Source organism: Panthera uncia, chromosome A2 (assembly GCF_023721935.1).
Source record: "Panthera uncia isolate 11264 chromosome A2, Puncia_PCG_1.0, whole genome shotgun sequence".
In the NCBI taxonomy this organism is placed as follows: Eukaryota; Metazoa; Chordata; class Mammalia; order Carnivora; family Felidae; genus Panthera; species Panthera uncia.
Window position 1 is genome coordinate 86348982 of NC_064816.1, and position 12639 is coordinate 86361620.

A 12639-nucleotide genomic window follows, 5' to 3' on the forward strand; every position below is an offset into this window, starting at 1 on the left:
AGGGAGAGAGCAAATCCAAAGCAGGCTCTGCACTGTCAGCATGGAGCCCGATGCAGGGCTCAAACCCAAAAACCATGAGATCATGACCTGACCTGAAATCAAGAGTTGGATCCTTAACTGACCGAGCCACCCAGGTGCCGCCAACCTAGATTTTTTATGTTTGATGATTATATCGTCCCTAAGTCTTATTTCACACATTTTTTTCTGCCAAGCCAGCTCCATGCTGTTACAGAGCCTGACACAGGGCTCAAAGTCAGAAACCGTGAGATCATGACATAGGCTGAAACCAGGAGTTGGATGCTTAACCAACTGAGCCACCCAGGCACCCCACTGCTGATAGTGAAATTATAAGGAATTTTGGCATGGCAGGAGATAGTGAAAGAAGCTGTGAGCTTGCTGAGGAAGTCAGCAAGGAGAGGGACCGTATTTTGAGTATCAGTTGACGACACCACATGCGAAGAGGCTAGGGTCAAGGTTTGGTAAAGATTTCCAAAAAGTGATTGCTATCTGGTGGTGGGAAAAGTATGGACTACAATTAGTCTGAACGTATACTCAGTCTTCTAATGAATTAGGAAAGTTAGAAAACAACACTCTCCAGTGAAGAAATGCCAGTTAGTGCCAAGAATTTAACTATTGTTTACAGAAATATTTGATGCTTCAAGAAAAGGTATCTTAATAGCTTACTGTTACCTTGAGGCTCATCAGAAAAGCCCAGGTATAGCTATGAAGATGGGCATAGGAGGTGCACAGTTTAGTGAAATGGTGATACAAAACTTAACATGGTGTTAGGGAGGTGGCATTTTCCTATGGTAAATGAGATGAAGGAAGCAAATGTACAGGAACAAATTAATGGTGTGCAATTGATAACGGCATGGAAAGGAAAGTGCGTGCTAAACAGAAATTGTGTTCATGAGAACTTTGGAGGGGTGACCAAGCTGAAATTATGAAGATCTCAGTTTTTGTGTTGCTCATAACTTGTGGTAAGGTGTCTTCAAATAAGTCAGGAAAATCGTCATATATTATATAAGCCTTGTTCTAGGAATAATCCCAAGCATCTGTTTTGTGATTAGGACTGCGACACTTATTAATTTGTTTTTGTCAATGAGGGGCTCATGAATTAAATGCATGCAGCTATCAATTTTTTTTAAACTATATTTTATTTCCTCAGACACAGAAACTATGCCAGTACAATACTTTTAAATACTGTCCATTGATTAAACCATGAAAATAAGTCTTTATTCAATAAGTACAAGCAACTTCAAGATTAATATATATATGTGAGTATACACATACATGTATATACATGTTTGTGTGTGTGTGTATATATATATACATATATATATATATATATATATATGGAACAACAGGTTGGTCCTTACAACCTGTAAAAACTTAAAAATTGGTAAACTGGCAATACACAATACCATCAAAGTACACAAAATACAAAGTACACAATATATACAAAACAAAATCTGGTAAGATCCATGACTCAAATCATTTTCTAGACTTTGAGGCACCAAGATGAAATTTTGGTTTCCAATCGTTCTAAACAGAAACCCCATGTAGCTTACAAGATTATTTGTATGGTTTTATAGGAAGCCCTTATTTTCCATCTCTTTCATTTTGGTTCAGATGGGGCAGTTCTCCTCTGCCCTGTTTTTCTTTCATGTTCTCCTAATCCCCTTGAAATTTATTACTTACATAATATTTTCTGTTTCAAAATGTTCTAAGAGATTTCTTTTTGAATCCTACAATTTCACTGGGAGTAAAGTAAGAATGTCACGTTCCTCCCTTGGTAGAGGTAAAAACAAAGTATTGTATGATGAGTTTACATGGTTGGTTCATATAAGTTAATGGAGCCAAAATAAGAAAGTAAGCTTTCTAAGTTATGATATACATATAAACTTATTACTTCTCTTTCCTCACTCCCATATATAAAATCTGGAATCCTCTTCAGACTGAAAGCACTCTCTACCTTGGGTTTAAAATGTTTTTTTTTTTTTTTCATGCCAACTTTTCACTGATTTTCTCAGTATGGCTTCCATTGACATCTTTTCCTATCTGAACATTGTTAGCGTGTAAAATGGAATTATTCCTCAGCCTTAATTGTATACAACATGCTGTAATTACTTCATCCTAGAATTATAAGATCAAATGCAAATTACAGGTTGTGCTCCTAAACTGAAGATTTCTCCCAGTGCAAGGACATGCCATGAGTTTGCCTTCCCTTACAGTTACAATGCAGGAAAATAACATCACTTAGCATGCTTACTCCACCATACAGCAGAATATAAGACCGTTCCTCAAGAGCGACATCGCTCTATTTCCTCCATGTTTTTAGTTCCATTAAATCGTAATGGATTTTATGCACTTCATTGACAAGGAGAGAATTTAAATACATCAGGATCTATTGCTTATCTTTCTCTAGAAGACAAATGGAAGGAAGGAAGGCAACATGGCTCTGTACCCTGAGAGTGAAGGGTTAAAGATGATGTTAATTTCCATTCTGCCCTGGCTTCCTTATGACCATGAGATACCATATCAGCCTCAGTTTCCACAACAGTGAAAGAGTATGATTGGAACACAGCCACTTACCTTAGTACTGTTAAAGGGGGTCAGAGGACAGGACCTCCTTGACAGGTCTTTGAAAAATACAGAGCACTTTAGAAATGCAACATATTAATAAAATCACATCTCTGCTCTATTTTCTTCTGTTTTATCTCTCACTATTCTGTGAAAAAACAACAACAACAAAAGGCCAGAAACTCCCAAACTGACTTCAAATCTTTAAATTCTCCACCTGCCTCTGGGCTATCTGACAAGTCATGATCTGTATCCAAGAAATGTTCCCATTCAGTGTCCTACAACACGTCACCATCCATAAATTCCTTTGTGGAAGTCTCCCTTTGTGTCTCCCTTCCCCTAGCCCATCTTAGCCCAGTGCCCATTCCTCTGTACTTGGGTCTCTTCTATAGTTTTCCATCCAGAACACTTAAAACTGTGTCACGTAATTATGTATTTATTTTCTGTGTTTTTCAATAGACGGGAAGTTCTCAGAGCTGGGAAGTTATCGATCTTATTTGTCATTGTTTCCCCCAGCCCCATCACATAGTGAAGCTCCCTACAAATGCACCAATGTCTATAACAGAACATGAGTCCATAGAGTTTTCTTTATCATTTTCCAGTGGTAGCCAAATAAATTTGAGCTTACAAGATGAGGCTCCTTTAATTGTCCCCACAGCTTATATTCTGAAAACTAGAGATTCACTCCTTCATTGGGGTGACTTATCTATTACTTTATTAATTTGTTTATTACTATTTAATAGCTTTTTGAGGAATAATTTATATACAAAGTATACTGCACTTAGAGATATGCTCTTACATGCACCTCAGCATAAAAGGACTGACCAAGAAAGGAGTTTTGAGTCTGTCACAAATAGAATATTCTACACATTGTGACTGAATAAAGTTATCAAATTTCTTTCTCGGTCTCACAAGCCACATTCAGGACTCTGTTTTCTGATGTGATCTGTGCATAAGGCATTCAGTGCATTCCCTGTAAGGCAGTCCACATATTCTGGGAGCGTTTTCAAGATGCATTTCATGAGCTTCTATATTCTTGAGGAAGTTGCTTTGTTGAGTGGAAAATAGTTACCACATCAGTGAATAAAGTTTCTCCGAGAGAACTTAGTTCTCTAATTTCAGATATCAAAGATGAGAGTATTCTGGGATAAAACTACACAGTTTCTTTTCCTCCAGGAAATACTAGCATCCCTCTAGCCTGGGTTCAGTTGGAGGTGACAATAATGCCATATATGGGACATACTGATCTTCATAACCACCTTATCACCTTTCCTATTTTCTGAGCCACAGTGGTGTTCTTCCTGCCGAGCATAGTCATTTTTAATCGTATCTTCATGGCGCTCTTTTCTGCTGTCCTCTAAATTATCCTATGTATACAACCCCTTGCTGCTCTATTCCCTGGAGTCTGTTTGGAATACAAAGTCTCCTGGCCTAGGTTTTAGTTGTCGTCGTCGTTTTTTTGCTTTGTTTTGTTTTGTTTTTTGCCTGTGCCAAGTACTTCACCATGTGGACATCTTATGCTGTTCCCTACCTATCACGCTGGGGTCACAAATTCCACATTTCTGTTCTGAGACCTGGTGTTTTTCATGGAAAAAAAAAAAAAAAAAAGAGGCAGGGCGCAGGAATTACCATACCTTTGCTTAGTTCCTAACCGTTAAAATCTAAATCAACGTCTTTCCATGGATATCGAATAGTTATCTGTATACTAAATTTTTAAGTGCAGTGCAGTTCACTATTGGTATCAAGGCAGGAATTAGGTTTCACACCTACTGTAAGTCTGGCCGTCTGCACCAGCTAGGTTCCCTTCATAATGGTTACATGGCATTGCACAAACGTGAAAATGTTCACTGTTCATGTCTGTGAACTTCCATTTTTGTCAAATTCATCTATTCCACTGAAAGTTTTTACCCACTCACCTACCTTTTATGACTCAGCAAGGAATCGGCTATATTTTTCTTCAGTCTTCTAATAAAGCCATAATGTAGTAGAGGTATTTGGAAAAGTTACGGGAATTTGAGAATCTGGAAATGTGAGATCTCTACATAGTCACATCAGTTTTTCACATACACTTTTTTGACTGAAAATGATTAAGAAGTCAAGTATATTTTTGGACTTCCCCTTTCTAGTTCCCTTGCCTTTATTTCTCTCCCTCCCTCTCTCTCTCTCTCTCTCTCTGTTGTCCACTGCTTTTATTCCTCAGTGCCTATGGACTATATGCTCCTGCTGTTTCAAATCCTTCTCCATGCACAGCAGATGAAAACTGTTGAGAATCCTAACATCGTAAATCCCCAAAGTGTTTAGTGAAACGTATGGGGGCTTAGTTCTTGACAGGAACAGAATTTCATCAACGCCGCTCAGTGATAGGAGGTATTGTCTTCACAAATATTATCCGCAAGGCCAAACCATCCTATCACCATATTTACATTGAATATATGAAATTAATCAGAGTGATGATCAGTTGGCTGTCATGGTTTTTTAAAGGCAGTGTTGATTATCCCTCAACATTTAGGAAGACATACTCAATTCTTTCGTGTGTCAGGTTGTCTCTGGGCCATTGTACTATGCTGTGGTGAGGCAGAACTCTTTTTCTGCACTGTCAACTGTATTTCCTATGCTATCACCATGACTAATGTAATTTTTTTTCTTACCCAACACGTGCACAGTCTCCAGAGCGCCATAAGACACTAAGGTATAAGGGATATCTAAAGATTAGGAAACCTATAATCCTTGCTCCTGTTTTATGCTGGCATCTGCACTGCCAGTTTCAGCTAATTAGCTAATTTGTTCATCAGTTATTTCAGCCAAACAGGATTCATGACATTCATTCATTTATTCATTTGTTCTCTGAATATTTATTTCATGCTGTGCTCTGAAGATGCAAGAGAGACGCAGCGAAAATCCCAGCTCTCGTGAATTTTACATTCTGGTGGGAAAATAAAGTCAAAACACAAAAACAAAAATAATTAAGCAAAAAGATGTGACGTCAGATGTCTTGAAGTGCCATCCATGAAAACAAAGTAAGAAATAGGGAAATGAATTGCGAAAGAGAATGATGGGGCTGAATTTCAAATACGATGATTACAAAATACCTCACTGAGGATGTGTCTGGGATAGAAGCCTCAAGAAGTGAGTGTGAGTGTTATGGATAGAAGAGCCTTCTCGGCAAAACAAAAACCAAAAATGGAACAACTATAGATATAAGAGCTCTTAGGTGTGTCTTGCGTGGTATGTTTCAAGAGCAAAGATCCAGTCGGGCTAAAAACACAATGAATATGGAGGATGATAATAGGACATGCAGTCAGAGAGGTAATGTGGTTAGAGGAGAATGGTATAGATCTAAGACATTGTAGGCTACTCTAATGATTGTTGTTTTCTGTCGGAGTAGTATGGAAAACCATTAATGGGCTTTGAAGCCTAAGAGTGACATTGTATGATTGACATTATATATATATCTATATATAGATAAACAGATAGATGGAGATAGATGTATAGCTATGGATAATTTCCCCGAGATACTTTGTGGAGAATAGACATTTGGATCAACCTCAGAATTGGGGAACAAATTAGGAGGCCATCATAGTTATCTAGACTAGAAGGAATGGTGGCTTGGATCACGTCGCTGTGCTGGAGGTAGTAAACTATTGAATTTTAAATATATTTTCAAAGCAGAGCTGATAGGATTTGCTACCAAATCGAATGTTGGTTATAAAAGAAGCATGATTAAGTATGACAACAAGATTATGAGCTGCAGCAGCTCAGGAACGGCATGGCTTTATTCATGTTGGAGAAGATGTCAAGGGAAGCAGGCTTTGGGAGATAGAACAAATCTGCTTTGGAAATGTTGAGTTCAAGGTGCCTTGGAGTATTTACGTAAAGATACTGAGTAGGTGGTATTGTATGGGTCTGAAATTCAGGGATTTAGGGGAGAAGTGCAGGTTGGAGATTACTTGTAGAGTTCGCTCATATTTAGATAATATTTACAGCTACAATTTTTCAGAAGTGGATTTAAAAAAAAGAAAAAAAGCCCAAGATTTTGTTCAGAGATTGTATGATGTGAAGATAATGGGAAGCTAAATGGAGTAACCGCTGATAAAGAAGGGAAAAAACACTGGGAGGGTGAAATGCCCTGGAAGGCTTCCAAAGAAGTATTTTTAGAAAGTGGCTACACCTGAAACTACTATAATGTTATACGGCAATGATCACAATTTCAAAAAGTGGGAACCGATTAATACGTAAATGCTGCTGCTAAGTAAAGGGTGGTGAAACTGAGGATTTCTGCTGGATTTAGCAATGTGAAGGTTGTAGGTGATTTTGATAGGAGTAGCTGTGGCATGCAAGTCTCATTGGAATATTCTCAAGGAGAACAGGCTGCGGGGAGTAAGTATAAGCAATTACTCTGAGAAGATTTTCTGTTAAATAGAGCAGAGAAAGAGTGATTCTCAGGGAGAAATGAGGCCAGTGTGTTTGTGTGTGTGTTTCAAGCGAGAAGAAATCACAAGTAGGTTGCATTCTGTGGGAATGGTACCATATCAAAATCAACTTAATCCAGCTCTGACCTGCTTCACTTTTGTGCTTTATTTTAATCACCCACTAGCCTTTGTCACCAACAGCTCTGTTAAAATCTTTTGCAATGAGGGACCTTACTGAGTTATTACTTATTTATTTTTACTCATACTGCCAAACCATTAATAAAATTTCAGGCTCTAAACCTACCTCCATTGGTGTATGGTTGAGTCTTAATATAAATACACATGTCTTCCTAAATAGGAAATACAGAGTTATAAACTCCCTTTTTTCTACATCTCAAAAAAAAGGCAGGTAGCACAAGACAGGATGTATGTCTCTCTTTTAATCGATAGTTTTGCTTCCTCATTACCGGAAAGTCTTACCTTTTGGGGACGTAGTGGGAGTGTTGCCATTGAGGTTGCTGTGAGTAAAATTCTGCATCCATAATTATTTTAAGTAATTTATGCTTCTCTTTTTTATTACGCCACAAAAGAGATGTCTTTGATGTAGTGCCTCCTTCAATTAGAGACTCAAAATTGAAAATTAAAATACACCAATAGGTTTTCTGAAATATGGAAAGGACTCAGGAGCGTCTAATGTACTTGTCAGCTGTTGTCACAAACACTGCTACATAACAAACCACTTATCACCATACATACTCGGTGTCCGTGATGTAGAGAAATCACACTATTCGTAGGCACGACCGCAAAGTCGCTTGGCAGACCACATAGGAAGGTGTGAAAAATAATGCATTCCATTTCTTACCCTGCAATTACTTTGCGGAGTTTTTCTGACTGAGCAATGTATGTTTCGGGACATATCCTAAGTAGTGAATGTTAAAGAGAAAAATGATAGTATGAGAGGTAAACTAATACAATTCTAATTATTAGATACGAAAGAATATGGTGATGGAGACAGAGTTCTTGAAAACCAGACAAATAAGACTTCATATCTCCACCCCTTCACTCACTCAATTGTGTGCCCTGAGACAAATGTATCATTTTTCACTGAATTTATGTATTTATATACTTTTTTATGTATTTATATACTTTTTTTTTAGTCTGCTTCTCCTAGTGAACAGAAAACTCAAATGGACCCTATTAATTTGGATTACCAGTGTAGAACTAGCCCTTGTCACATACAGGCACTCCATAAGTACACGTTGAAGGAAAGAGGGAAGAGAGGAAATTCTGAGTAAACAGCCACGCGAAAGGAGAGAGAGGAGAGTTGTAGGCCGAGGGGGAAACAGAAGAGTAGGCTCTGAGGTGAGAAGGAATGTGGTGCACAGACCTGCAAGCAGTCTGTCCAGTCCAGTAAGACTGGCTGACAGGAAAATGGCAGAAAAGATTTATTTCTAAATTTGCAATCTGAGGAGGCAAGGATATGAAGGTCATTTTTCATAGTTTTCGGTGCAGTGGGATACTTTTGATAAATTCTAAAAAGCGAAGTTGTGTGATGAGCTTCTCTTTAAAAACAAAAACAAAATGGTACTCTGGAGTCAGCCACAGAAGTTCTGGTAAGACACGGTGTTGAACATAAACTCAACCAGCTGCACACACGTTCCTTTATCACCTCTCTGGAGCCATGCAGTTCAGGAGGTTCGGGCAGGTTCCAGGAGAGAGATGGTACTGGGCTTCCCTTCTGCTGAGAGCCTGGAGAGGGCTGTTCCAAAGAGGTTGACTGGACTCAGTGTCAGTGTGTCTGTTTTTCCTGGCCCTTGGGAAAATAAGGAATTACCTGTTGCCTAGGCTGGCTCCCGCTGTTGCTGGTTCTGAAAGAGTTCTAGAAACTGGTTGAATGGAAAGCTTCTTCCAGATGCTCTTGCTGCCCAGCCAGCCCTCAGGGGCAGTCTTTGTCTTCCTTGTGGAAAGTGAAGTAGGTCACATCCTGCCAGCACACGTTATGGGACTGCAAACATGTTTTCCATACTGGCAGATACAAGTCCATAAGTGATGAGGCAAAACTTCTTGTCTCATAAAATCGAGTAGAAATAATATTTCAAAATATCAAAAAATGATAAAAGACATGAAGGAAACTAGGAGACTTAGGGGGAGAATTCTGAAAATCAAACAGGATGATGTTGTGATGTTGAGAGAGAGCAAAGCACTGGATAAAGGACAGGCTGTCATCAATCGGAGAAGGAAGTTTCCCCAAGCTCAAGAGGAAACTGAATATGCAGACTGAAAGAACGATAATGTAGGTTCCAAGAGAAGTCTGTGGGTCTTGTTTTCCACTGAATCCCCAAAACAAGAAAAGTACCTTGCACATAGTAGGTACTGAACGTATTTTTGCTATGTAAGTTGATAAACCTGAAATTTGCTTCTGACTGTACTTTATTCTATTCTATTCTATTTTAATTTTTTAATGTTTACTTTTGAGAGAGAGAGAGAGAGAGAACATGAGTAGGGCAGAGGCAGAGAGAGACTAAGACACAGAATCGGAAGCAGGCTCCAGGCTCTGAGCTGTCAACACAGAGCTGGAAACAGGGCTCGAACTCTTTGACCGTGAGATCATAATCTAAGCCGAAGTCAGACACTTAACCGACTGTGCCACCCAGGCACCCCAGCTTCTGGCTGTATTTTATAAAATGCTTTCAAGGTATAGTGATAGAATGACATATAATTTACTTAAGGGAAAGGGGATCAACATGGAGAAAAAAATGAAATTGTAGTTAAATATGAAACAAAAATGGAACCTTGGGGTTTTGTTCAATAAGCCTCAACATTTTACTCTTATTACAAAAGGTAGTAAATTATTGTTGATCACTCACATGGGTCATAAATATCAGTCAGTTATGGTGATGCCATAAAAACAACCAGTGGTCAAAAGTGATTGAAAAGTAGGGGCGCCTGGGTGGCTCAGTTGGTTGAGCGTCCGACTTCAGCTCAGGTCATGATTTCACAGTTCGTGGGATTGAGCCCCGCATCAGGCTCTGTGCTGACTGCTTGCTCAGAGCCTGGAGCCTGCTTCAGATTCTGTGTCTCCTTCTCTCTCTGCCCCTCCCCCACTCAGCTTTGTCTCACTCTGTTTCCAAAAATAAATAAATGTAAAAAAAAAAATGATTGAAAGGTATATTTACACTAAATAAGAAAAACCTTAAACAAAAATGTTGTAACACTGATATACTTAGCATATAATTGTATGAGTATACGTGTGTTAATTTTAGCAAAAAAGTTGGTATTTAGTACCTTCTTAACTTCCTTTTATAACCTCCAAATATTTGTTAAATTGTAAGTAATGACCTTTTACATCAGCGTATAGCCATTGATGCTATGGGAGTGGAGAGGTTACATTGGAAAAAAAAAATGTATCACCGTGGTGTTGCCCTGAGTAGAATATCACATGTCCCTTGCTGAGTAAGTGAGGCAACATGGTGTCAGAGTACAAAATTGAATTTCATGATCTCTGGGTTACTTTCTGTTTGTAAAATTGTATGATTTTCTTCTGCTGCCTGCTATATATAAGGATGATTCCAACCTCTTAAATTGGACAGAGCAGTTTCTCCCGGAAGCTACTAATTTCATTCTTGAGGATTTTAACAATGTTTAGTCAAAAAACCATACATTCCTTTTAAAATATTTTAGAAATGAGCTATAAAGAAGTGTTACATACTCCTTCTCTGAATATGCTTGCCAATAATTCCAAATAATTTCATATCACTCCCATTTTCCTTTGGCATATAGGAAGTTATATTTAAAAAAAAGAAGTAACAGCAACTTTTTGTAGGTCTCTCAGGATGATAAACATCTCCATTATGGCTTTTATGGGATGGAATCACTCATTTCATAATTTTAACATGGTCCTAATAGTAAATGTTTATTGACTTATTTTACTCCAGCCAATTTTCTCTATATGACCCATCATATTGTATGTTGCTAATTCATTACAAATGATGAACTATCCCATTCAGGATGGCAAAAAGAACATTTGTTTTGTTACCGTGTACTCATCTGGTGAAAGGTTGCTAAACTGTTCTATAAAAAAATCGCTAAGACTCTTAATTTATCAGATTGCTGGGAACATACACTGTGTCTGTGAGGTTTGCTTTGTAAGAACATACCGTGTAGTATCATTGGGCAGCAAGAGAGAATGATCGTATGGAAAACAAAAATATTCTTGTCCCTGACTCTTCAGAACGCTATTCCACTGTGACTAAATGGAAAAGCAAAAATAATACCTTTGGCAAAAATGGTAGAATGTTTCACATGAAGCACAGAAGCGTGCAAATAGAAAGCACCGCATGGAATTTTTGCAAAATGCTAAAGCAGCTTATTCTGCTGATTAAATATTAGTTTTGGTTTGTTTGTTTGTTTGTTTTGGTAGGAAATGCTTGTTTTGTTGAGCATGTTCTTTTAATAAACAAAATGACATTGAGTGCTTTTCTCCCACTAACAAGTTTATTTTTAAAATTTCTATCTAGTTTCATTTTCTGGTTAAATGATAAAGAGCTCCCTAGACGTTCCCATTTCAGCACCTAATGCCCTGCAATCTGATCTCCCACAGAGCTTATTTAATCGAATCACTGTGAATCTTTAAGCTATATATGCTATTTGGGAAGGGCTCACAATTTCATGTTTTATTTACTTTTATTTATCTCCCTTTCATGGAAACTCTACACCAATAAAATGAGAATCCTGAGTTTAACTCAAACTAATGCATCCCTTGAAAAAAATGGAACTCTGGACTACTTTTCTCCAAATGTTTCTAGGGAATTCCAGTTGTCGTTGTTCCTTTCACGTACTTTTTTTTTTTTTTTTTTTTTTTAATTTTCCACTTCAGGTCCCTGGGCAAATGCTAGAGCCCCAGGGAAGCTTGAAATTAACAATTACTACTTTTTACATCCCTCTCCTCTTTTCTTGTCACGTTTTTTTTTTTTTTTTAAGACTGATATGTATGAAGATTTCTCAACGCACCCCTGCCCTACCTGTGCCCCAGTACAAGCAGTCTTGATTGGACACCCTCCACAACCTCCTTTATGAGCAGCAGAAAAACTAGAAATCAACACCCCACCCCCTCCTTCTATGTATTCCTGATCAAATTAGATGGTGTTTGGCTTTCTCTAAACTCAGAAAGCAATGTTTGCATTTGGGATAATGTGAAGTACTAAGGTACCTCTCTGTGCCTGACTAAAATGGGTGTTCATCTTAATACCATTCTTCTCTTAAAATGTAAACTTGGATAGAACTAGTTGGAGCCAGATATTTAAAAGCATGCAGACTTTGTGCCATAATTTAGATCACAATGTAGATGCAGTCATCATTTCTGCCTCATTATGAAGTGGGAATATTTTTGCCTGCTCTTCAAAAGGCTAATAAAAAGACAAGTTAACGAGAGTGGAAGAGGGTTCAGGAAGAAGTAGAGAGTGGTGACCTGTGCCTTACTAAAACAGATTCTTAGCTTTCTTGAGGCCATAGTAACGATCCACCATTGAAGCAGTGCTGTGCACTATTCTGAAATCAGGATGTGTTCTCATGATCTTTTTTGAATTATAATTAACATACAGCTTGGTATTAGTTTCAGGTATACAATACAATGATTCAACAATTACTC